The sequence below is a fragment of the Rattus norvegicus genome, chromosome 4 (assembly GCF_021556685.1).
Source record: "Rattus norvegicus strain SHRSP/BbbUtx chromosome 4, alternate assembly SHRSP_T2T, whole genome shotgun sequence".
In the NCBI taxonomy this organism is placed as follows: Eukaryota; Metazoa; Chordata; class Mammalia; order Rodentia; family Muridae; genus Rattus; species Rattus norvegicus.
The window spans coordinates 164,786,639-164,798,578 of record NC_141537.1 but is presented as its reverse complement, the minus strand read 5'-3'; positions in this window follow the sequence as shown (position 1 = coordinate 164,798,578).

Here is an 11,940-nt window from a genome sequence, read left to right as displayed (position 1 = left end):
TTGAAGGGGCTCGAGACCCCTTATGAACAACAATGCCAAGCAACCAGAGCTTCCAGGGACTAAGCCACTACTTAAAGAATATACATGGACTGACCCTGGACTCTGACCTCATAGGTAGCATTGAATATCCTGGTAAGATCATCAGTGTAAGGGGAAGCCCTGGGTCCTGCTAAGACTGAACGTGATTGTTGGGGGGAGGGCGGCAATGGGGGGAGGATGGGGAGGGGAACACCCATAAAGAAGGGGAGGGGGAGGGATTAGGGGGATGTTGGTCCGTAAACCGGGAAAGGGAATAACACTCGAAATGTAAATAAGAAATACTCAAGTTAAAAAAAAATAAAAATAAAAAAAAATAAATCATGTTCCAACGCATGGTGTAGAAATTCAATCAATAGAAAAAAATATTTTTCTCATTACAAAAAGCATGTTTTCTCAGCATTTTTTCATTTACTGTAGTAATGTAGACAGTAGAGTATACTGATGCATAAAATGTGTTAATATGGTAAATAGAAGTCTTGTTAGAGTATAACTTACATGCTGTGCAAGAACAACACATACTCTAAGGTTTCAGTCGTACTCAAATACTCAAATTTTTTGTACACTGGAGTTCTCTGTAAGTCAATGCAAGAACAATGTCAGCGTATGATCAGCTTGTAACCAAAACATACTAGAGCAGAAAAATACTTAGTAGAAAGAGCCAGCCTGGCCTATGACTGCTAGGAAAGATTATGAAGGAACAGAGCAAAGAAAGGCTCAGGTGGTTAACTTCATGATGATAATCACGCTTTTCTTCAGGGTGATTTTCACCCACTCCCAGCGTAGTCTAATGATGGCACACAGTACAGACCTCTCAAGTGCATATCAGATCACCCTGCTAGCTAGCTCAGAATTATTTACCATCTTACAATTTTCCTTGCAGTATTAACCAAAGACCTTAGAATGGCAAAAGATTAGTTAAACTGATCTACTCAGTCAACACAAGATTTTCAGACTTTGCAAGTATTTGGCTATAAATAACACAATTGTAAGAAATGGATGCCACTGGGTTTGATTTTAGTGAATCTCTTGTCTGCATGCATCATAATAGATTACAAAACATGAAATAAGAATGGTTGGAAGTCTTGTTCTCATCTTCTGTGCATTCCTGTGCTCCCACTCACTTGGTTAACAATAGCTGGAAGACAGCATTCCATGCATGTGTCCAGATAGGAAAAGAGAAGGTTTGTAGGGAGTGGTACAGGAGCCCTGATCTTCATTCCCACAGAAAGTTCATCTGGGATCAAGTAATAGTCCCCCATTCAGGCTTCACACAACCAGCAGGAGGCACCAGCAGGCCAGAAGCCTTCAATTCTACAAACCCCTCACCTAGATTGTAGAACTGTCAAAAAGACAAAGATAACAAGTGCTGGTTCCTAAGTCACTGGCCTTGAGGGTTCTAGTAATTAGAATAATTGTTTCCTTGAAGTATAAAGAAAATTATAGACTCAGGTCTATTTCTTTCATATTCATTAGGAATTGTCATCAATCTAGCCATCAACTCAGGATTGCCACATACTAAGTACTAAAAGTCTCTGAAACAAAGTCTCATCTCTTAAATGTTGGGAGAAGAGTACTTTTCATTCCAAAAATTGCTGAGATACTTTAGATTTGAGGAGGCCAGTGAGAAAGCTCTACTGGTAAAGGTGCTCGCCTCCAAGCCTGACCAGCAGAGTTAAATCTTTAGGACCCGCATGGCAGAAGCAAAGAGCCAACTCCTGAAAGCTGTTTTCTAGTCTACATTCACAGACACACACACACACAGACACACACACACACACACACACACACACACACACACTGTAGAAGGCCTTCCCATCTCCAGCACACACACACACACACACACACACACACACACACACACACACACACCAATTTTAAATATCTAAAAATTTAAAATTTGTTTTTCCTTATTAGTAAATGTTGTGTTGAACAAATACATCAAATGTATGACCCAAAAATGAGTTACATACTAACCTTGTGGTGTAAAAGTCAATTGTCCTTGGGTGTATTTATTTTTATTGGCTTCTTTCAGTCAAGGTTTCACTATGTAGCACTGGAATTCACTGTATAGACCAGATTGGTCTTGAACTCACAAAGACTTGCCTGACTCTGCCTTATGAGTGCTGGGACTAAAACCATGTGTCTTTCTGCCCAGCCACTGAAAAATGTGCGTTAAATATTTTGCCAAATTAAGCGCTGCTAAGTTCTACCTGGAACCTCTTCTGTATGGTGTTTCCTTTCTTTCCTGGGGATTCCTAAATGAAGCCTCTTCAAGGTCAACATCTAAACAAAGCAGAGCATGCCCTTTAGTTCAATCAATGACAGAGTTATGGTTACTGCTGGCTATTTTTGCTCAGCTACATTTGCCCTGTGAAACAGTTGCTAAATTGTCAAAGTATGACTACAACATTTGTAATTCTCTGTTCCTCTGTAGCTTTGATTGAGCTCTCAGTTTTCAGAAAGAGGCATCCAAAAAAGCTGGGTTCATTTATTCCCATTTTTTGGGGACAGCACTGGGGACGGAACCCAGGATCTGGAACATGTTATACAAGTGCTCTACCACCTAGCTACATCCCCAAAATGATGCACTCCCTCCAAGCTCTGTTGGAGCATTTATTTAAAATGCCAGATAACCTCTATATGATTTTTTTTGGCAATCTATAATCTGTCATCTATAATCTACCTATCTATTATCTATCATCTTTTTTCTTTTTATTCTTCCTTCTTTCCACACGATGTCTGCTATGTAACTTGAGATTCCTTTGAAGTAGAATGGTTACTATGATTTTATCTGACAATATGGATCAAATTTTGGAGCTGATTGACAGAAATTTGGAATAATTTGGTGGAGAAAACTCACAATGCAGCAATGGAGTATCTGGTAATTGATTGTTTTGGTGCCTCAAAAGACAAGAATGATGAAAGAAATTGGAATAACTGTGATTATGAGGAGGTTTCGGGTGAGGAAATGAAGATTCTATTAGAGATTTCAAAGAAAAAATCCACCAAGGCAAACTCTCAATCCTAAATATCTATGCTCCAAATACAGGGGCACCTGCAAACACACATTGCACCTCACACAATAGTAGTAGGAGATTTCAACACCCCACTCTCATCAATGGACAGATCATGGAAACAGAGATTAAACAGAGATGTAGACAGACTAAGAGAAGTCATGAGCCAAATAGACTTAACAGATATTTATAGAACATTCTATCCTAAAGCAAAAGGATATACCTTCTTCTCAGCTCCTCATGGTACTTTCTCCAAAACTGACCATATAATTGGTCAAAAAATGGGCCTCAACAGGTACAGAAAGATAGAAATAATCCCATGCGTGTTATCGGACCACCACGGCCTAAAACTGGTCTTCAATAACAATAAGGAAAGAATGCCCACATATACGTGGAAATTGAACAGTGCTCTACTCAATGATAACCTGGTCAAGGAAGAAATAAAGAAAGAAATTAAAGACTTTTTAGAATGTAATGAAAATGAAGGTACAACCTACCCAAACTTATGGGACACAATGAAAGCTGTGCTAAGAGGAAAACTCATAGCGCTGAGTGCCTGCAGAAAGAAACAGGAAAGAGCATATGTCAGCAGCTTGACAGCACACCTAAAAGCTCTAGAACAAAAAGAAGCAAATACACCCAGGAGGAGTAGAAGGAAGGAAATAATCAAACTCAGAGCTGAAATCAACCAAGTAGAAACAAAAAGGACCATAGAAAGAATCAACAGAACCAAAAGTTGGTTCTTTGAGAAAATCAACAAGATAGATAAACCCTTAGCCAGACTAACGAGAGGACACAGAGAGTGTGTCCAAATTAACAAAATCAGAAATGAAAAGGGAGACATAACTACAAATTCAGAGGAAATTAAAAAAATCATCAGATCTTACTATAAAAGCCTATATTCAACAAAACTTGAAAATCTGCAGGAAATGGACAATTTCCTAGACAGATACCAGGTACCGAAGTTAAATCAGGAACAGATAAACTAGTTAAACAACCCCATAACTCCTAAGGAAATAGAAGCAGTCATTAAAGGTCTCCCAACCAAAAAGAGCCCAGGTCCAGATGGGTTTAGAGCAGAATTCTATCAGACCTTCATAGAAGACCTCATACCAATATTATCCAAACTATTCCACAAAATTGAAACAGATGCAGCACTACCGAATTCCTTCTATGAAGCCAGAATTACTCTTATACCTAAACCACACAAAGACCCAACAAAGAAAGAGAACTTCAGACCAATTTCCCTTATGAATATCGACACAAAAATACTCAACAAAATTCTGGCAAACCGAATCTAAGAGCACAGCAAAACAATCATCCACCAAGATCAAGTAGGCTTCATCCCAGGCATGCAGGGATGGTTTAATATATGGAAAACCATCAACGTGATCCATTATATAAACAAACTGAAAGAACAAAACCACATGATCATTTCATTAGATGCTGAGAAAGCGTTTCACAAAATTCAACACCCCTTCATGATAAAAGTTCTGGAAAGAATAGGAATTCAAGGCCTATACCTAAACATAGTAAAAGCCATATACAGCAAACCAGTTGCTAACATTAAACTAAATGGAGAGAAACTTGAAGCAATCCCACTAAAATCAGGGACTAGACAAGGCTGCCCACTCTCTCCCTACTTATTCAATATAGTTCTTGAAGTTCTAGCCAGAGCAATCAGACAACAAAAGGAGGTCAAGGGGATACAGATAGGAAAAGAAGAAGTCAAAATATCAGTATTTGCAGATGATATGATAGTATATTTAAGTGATCCCAAAAGTTCCACCAGAGAACTACTAAAGCTGATAAACAACTTCAGCAAAGTGGCTGGGTATAAAATTAACTCAAATAAATCAGTAACCTTTCTCTACACAAAAGAGAAAGAAGCCGAGAAAGAAATTAGGGAAACGACACCCTTCATAATAGACCCAAATAATATAAAGTACCTCAGTGTGACTTTAACGAAGCAAGTAAAAGATTTGTACAATAAGAACTTCAAGCCTCTGAAGAAAGAAATTGAAGAAGCCCTCAGAAGATGGAAAGATCTCCCATGCTCATGGATTGGCAGGATTAATATAGTAAAAATGGCCATTTTACCAAAAGCGATCTACAGATTCAATGCAATCCCCATCAAAATACCAATCCAATTCTTCAAAGAGTTAGACAGAACAATTTGCAAATTCATCTGGAATAACAAAAAACCGAGGATAGCTAAAACTATCCTCAACAATAAAAGGACTTCAGGGGGAATCACTATCCCTGAACTCAAGCAGTATTACAGAGCAATAGTGACAAACTGCATGGTATTGGTACAGAGACAGACAGATAGACCAATGGAACAGAATAGAAGACCCAGAAATGAACCCACACACGTATGGGCACTTGATTTTTGACAAAGGAGCCAAAACCATCCAATGGAAAAAAGATAGCATTTTCAGCAAATGGTGCTGGTTCAACTGTAGGTCAACATGTAGAAGAATGCAGATCGATCCATGCTTATCACCCTGTACAAAGCTTAAGTCCAAGTGGATCAAGGACCTCCACATCAAACCAGATACACTCAAACTAATAGAAGAAAAACTAGGGAAGCACCTGGAACACATGGGCACTGGAAAAAATTTCCTGAACAAAACACCAATGGCTTATGCTCTAAGATCAAGAATCGACAAATGGGATCTCATAAACTGCAAAGCTTCTGTAAGGCAAAGGACACTGTGGTTAGGACAAAACGACAACCAACAGATTGGGAAAAGATCTTTATCAATCCTACAACAGATAGAGGCCTTATATCCAAAATATACAAAGAACTCAAGAAGTTAGACCGCAGGGAGACAAATAACCCTATTAAAAATGGGGTTCAGAGCTAAACAAAGAATTCACAGCTGAGGAATGCCGAATGGCTGAGAAACACCTAAAGAAATGTTCAACATCTTTAGTCATAAGGGAAATGCAAATCAAAACAACCCTGAGATTTCACCTCACACCAGTCAGAATGGCTAAGATCAAAAACTCAGGTGACAGCAGATGTTGGCGAGGACGTGGAGAAAGAGGAACACTCCTCCATTGTTGGTGGGATTACAGACTGGTACAACCATTCTGGAAATCAGTCTGGAGGTTCCTCAGAAAATTGGACATTGAACTGCCTGAGGATCCAGCTATACCTCTCTTGGGCATATACCCAAAAGATGCCCCAACATATAAAAAAGACACGTGCTCCACTATGTTCATAGCAGCCTTATTTATAATAGCCAGAAGCTGGAAAGAACCCAGATGCCCTTCAACAGAGGAATGGATACAGAAAATGTGGTACATCTACACAATGGAATATTACTCAGCTATCAAAAACAATGACTTTATGAAATTCATAGGCAAATGGTTGGAACTGGAAAATATCATCCTGAGTGAGGTAACCCAATCACAGAGAAACACACATGGTATGCACTCATTGATAAGTGGCTATTAGCCCAAATGCTTGAAGAAGATGGAAAGACCTCCCATGCTCATGGATTGACAGGATTAATATAGTAAAAATGGCCATTTTGCCAAAAGCGATCTACAGATTCAATGCAATTCCCGTCAAAATTCCATCTCAATTCTTCATAGAGTTAGAAAGAGCAATTTGCAAATTCGTTTGAAATTTAAAAAATGCAGGATAGTGAAAACTATACTTAACAACAAAAGAACTTCTGGGGGAATCATTATCTCTGACCTCAAGCTATGTTACAGAGCAATAGTGATTTAAAAATGTGTGGTTTTAATACAGAGACAGGCAGATAGGTCAGTGGAATAGAATTGAAGAGCCAAAAATGAACCCACACACCTATGGTCATTTGATCTTTGACAAAGGAGCTCAAAACCATCCAATGGAAAAAAGATAGCACTTTCAACAGATAGTGCTGGTTCAACTGGAGATCAGCATGTAGAAGAATGCAAATCAATTCATTCTTATCAACCTGTACAAAGCTTAAGTCCAAGTGGATGGAGTGGATGTTATTTGATCCACATCAAATCAGATACACTTAAACTAATAGAAGAAAAAGTGGTGAAGAATCTGGATCTAATGGGCACTGGGGAAAATTTCATGAACAAAACACCAGTGACTTATGCTCTAAGATCAAGAATCAACAAATGGGACCTCATAAAACTGCAAGGCTTCTGTAAGGCAAAGGACACTATCATGAAGACAAAATGGTGATCAACAGATGGGGAAAAGATCTTTACCAATCCTACAACTGATAGCGGACTAATATCCAAAATATACAAAGAACTCAAGAAGTTAGACTCCAGAGAGCCAAATAACACTATTAAAAAATGGGGTACAGAGCTAAACAAAGAATTCTCAACTGAGAAATATTGAATTCTGAGAAGTACCTAAAGAAATGTTCAACATCCTTAGTCATCAGGGAAATGCAAATCAAAACAACCCTGAGATTCCACCTCACACCAGTCAGAATGGCTAAGATCAAAAAAACGCAGGTGACAGCAGATGCTGGTGAGGATGTGGAGAAAGAGGAACACTCCTCCATTGTTGGTGGGATTGCAGACTGGTACAACCATTCTGGACCTCAGTCTGGAGGCTCCTCAGAAAATTGGACATTCCACTACCTGAGGACCCAGCTATACCTCTCCTGGGCATATACCCAAAAGATGCTCTAACCTACAACAAAGACACATGTTCCACTATGTTCATAACAGTTTTGTGTATAATAGCCAGAAGCTGGAGAGAACCCAGACGAATGCATACAAAAAAATGTGGTACACTTACACAATGGTATACTATTTAGCTGTCAGCAATGACTTTATGAAATTCACTGGCAAATGGATTGAACTAGAAAATATCATTCTGAGTGAGGTAACCCAGTCACAGAAAAACATACATGGTATGCACTCACCGATAAGTGTATATTAGCCCAAAAGTTCAAATTACCCAAGATACAATCCTCAGACCACATGAAACTCAAGAACAAGGATGACAAAAGTGCAGATGCTTCACTCCTTCTTAAAAGGGGGAGCAAAATATTCATAGGAGGGGATATGGAGGCAAAGTGTGGAGCAGAGAATTAAGGAATGGCCATTCAGAGTCTGCCCCACATATGGCCCATATATATACAGCTACCAAAACTAGGTAAGATTGATGAAGCTAAGAAGTGCATGCCATCAGGAACGGGATATAGATGTCTCCTGAGAGACACAGCCAAAGCATGTCAAAGACAGAGGTGAATGCTAGCAGCAAACCATTGAACTGAGAATAGGACCCCCATTGGAGGAATTAGAGAAAGGATTGAAAGAATTGAAGGAGCTTGCAACCCCACGAGAACAACAGTGCCAACAACCATAGCTCCCAGGGACTAAACCACTTCCCAAAGACTATACATGGACTCACCCATGGCTCCATCTGCATATGTAGCAGAGGATGGCATGATTGGGCACCAATGGAAGGAGAAGCCCTTGGTTCTGCCAAGGCTGTACTTCCAAGTGTAAGGGAATGTTGGGGGGTGGGTGGTGAAGGGAGGTTGGATGGGGAGGGGAACACTCTTATAAAAGAAGGGGAGGGGGATGGGATTATGTTGGGGAAACCGGGAAAGGGAATAACATTTGAAATGTAAATTAAAAAAAATCCCATTTAAAAAAAAAACAGAACACTTTCTTCTTTTAAATTAATTCAAATATTTACTGGATTTGTATATACTTTCTATTAGGCTATTATCTGGTTAGACTTAAAAATAATCTCATTAAGACATGTTTAAATTTTTCAGTGAATTTTTAATGTCAATGCACGAGACCTCCCAAATTACCCTTCAGTTTTGTGACTTCTTGTTTCTAAGAAAAGAACTTAACTGAACTTCTGATAAATGACATAGCGTTTGTGGTGAAATGAAAAGAACAGAGTCTGCAGCGGAAACAGCCACTCGGGCAGGGCGTACATCCTCATTTGACTGTAAATGAGCTCTGAAATTTTAATGAAAAGCTAAAGGTGAATTTTCCTAAAGCCGGCCTAGAAAAAAGTTATTCCAGTATTCAAAGTGTTTACGTACATTAGTTGAAAGATGGTTTATCACGTAATTGCTTAGCGAACTTTGTTATTTACTAAGCTAATGCCTACAACCTCGATGTAACCTTGTGTGGTTCAATCCTTTGGCAATGACTTTGCACGTAAGATGAGGTGTATGTGACATTTGTACATAAAGAACTCAGTCCACAGACATACATAGCAGAGGCATGATGTGTCTCACCTCCCAGAGTTGGCTCTTAAATATTTGTTGTGAAACATAATAAATAATGATTTTTGTATTTGACCCTGACAAATGAAAAAGTTCTTATGTTGTCATCAATTTAATATGAGTTCACTCTATGGTAGTCCTGGGTATGAAATGTTCACTTGTCTGCCATTGAATCACATTCTACTCACTACATCCATCAGTCAAGTCAATCATACACTCTCTCTCTCACATACACACACACATACACACACACACACACACACACACACACACACACACACACGCACATGCACACATGCACACATACACACACACCATTTTAGCTAGCTACCATGGTCAGATTTAGAATTTTTGCCCTTTTCAGTATCTTCTTGCTATTTCTTTATAAGAGAAAAATTATGGTGCACACACTACGACCAGTAGAGGTTGTCAGTGAGCTCATGCCCTTTCTCTGTTCAAACAGTTTTACCTTAAAACAGGCAGATGATGTTGCTGATGAGATAAATTAACACCCATGTGTGCTCACCATGTTAAAGAGAATTTCTTGCTTTTCGTTTGCCCTGAGACATTGGTGGTTTCTATAAATGTGGTAGGATTCAGAGAATGTTCACTTTCATTTGTATATTGAAGAATGAAAATATTTAGGGCAATTATCTCCCAAATGCTAGATTCACAGAGTTGAGGAAGTAGCTATTTTTGAGGTTTTTAAGCTGAGGAAAGTTCAGCCTCCTTCTATGGCAGTTATTGGTAATTGCTGTCAGGGAGTAAAGATTATGTGTCATGCAAAAATGATCTGATTACAGGTAACAAGCTCACTGCGTGTTAGTCTTTGTCTCAATATTTCTCTTGTCTGCAAGTCAAGTTCTCCAGAAAAAAAAGGACACGTGTAGAGGTTTACATTTGATACAGGATAAATTTAGAAATGGCTTCCCAGAAGCAACATCTGTGGCTGAGAAAGACAGGTGTGGGCAAATAAAGATGTCAATGAAGGCCCTAGCTACTTAGCACCATTGGAAGCTGAGGAGGTGAGTGTCATTCAAATTTATCGTTATAAAACATAAGCATCTGATCTTCTAGAGTTCCATACGTACCAAACATTTGAGGCAGGATAGAAAGGCAAGGAAAATGGAGGAGGTGTGGGAAAGGAAAGGGGCCCCTTGTAAAAATCTCGCTGAAGGAGCTCACCAGCTTTGGATTTCGTTACAGAGTCAAGAATATCCAACCACTGTTAATATTCTCTGTGAAGGTTTTCATACAGACAATAAATACCCTTCTTATACACAGGCGTTTCAAACAATGTCAAGATGATAATGAATTAGGCTCAACGCCGAATTGAGAATGACCATCAAATACAGCCAAATCCTTTTCTAGACCCAATACTTCAGTTGTACGGCAGTCCCTTAAGAGACTTTGTGACCCTCAGTTTTATCCTATTGAGATCCTATCCAATGCACCCCCAGAGCCGGCCACTCATTTACCAGGGAAAAAAGTCACTGAACAAATTTTTAAGATATGACTTGAGCCCCCCAAAGCATATGTGAGTCTGCTACTATGCTAAGGGTAATAAGCACTTGGGATGCCCCCATTGACACCTATGTGTGCCTTATCCTTTCCCCGGGCACCTCTCTATTAATGTTGGTGCTTTAATCAACTTTATTCTAATAAATCTCAGCTCAGCTTCATAGTTGTTCCTTTGAAATTCATTTCTGTAACAAAGTCAGGAATCCCTGTTTCGACCCAGGAAGAGGACAGTTTGCTCAAGATGGCCTGTATCAATCAGCCTGGATGATGCTTCCAAAACTAAAATTCCAATCACAGTCAATCACTAGTTTCACAGCACTGGGGCTATTTTCTTGCCTTCTTCAGAATGGCTTTTAAGAAAAGTTAGACTTTGTTATCTGTTTCTGTCTCCTGCCCCATTCCTCAAATGTAATTCCATTTTAAGAAGCTTCTTTCAGTTCCTCCAACGAACTTTTTTTTTCATTTCTGAGACTTGTATTGTTTAGGTTTTTTTTTTTTAAATTTCTAGGCTACAAGATGGAGCTTGCTGCCAAAACTTATGACCTGAGTTTAATCCCCAGTGTCCATATGATGGAAGAAAAGAACAGACTCCTTCCTCAGAAGTTGTCTTCTGACCTCCAAAGACACAACATCAACACAAAATACGTTTTAAAATGAGGGCTGGAGAGATGGCTCAATATCTAAAGGCATCTGACTGCTCTTCCAGAGTCCTGAGTTCAATTCCTAGAAACTATATGGTGGCTCACAATCTTCTATGTGGGGACGTGCTGCCCTTTACTAGTGTACATAAAGACAGTGCACTTGTGTACATAAAATACAAAAATAAGTCTTTAAAATAAACAAATGTAGCTTAAAATTTTAATGTTTTCATGACTTATTCACCTGACAGAGTTTTATCGATTGTCTACTTCTTGACTTAAATATTACTTTTTACATATTGCTATACTGAGGTGAAGGTAAATTATCTGTTTGTTCTACAGAATCCCTTTTTCCCATCAAAATCTAAGCCAGGCTCCATCACCATCCCCAGCCCTGTCCTTCTCAGCATTCTCATTGCTGCTGAATTGAGACTCTTTTCTAATTTACCTCCTGTGCGCAAACCTCTTAAGTCATTTTCCTGAGGAACGTGACCGACAGCAGGG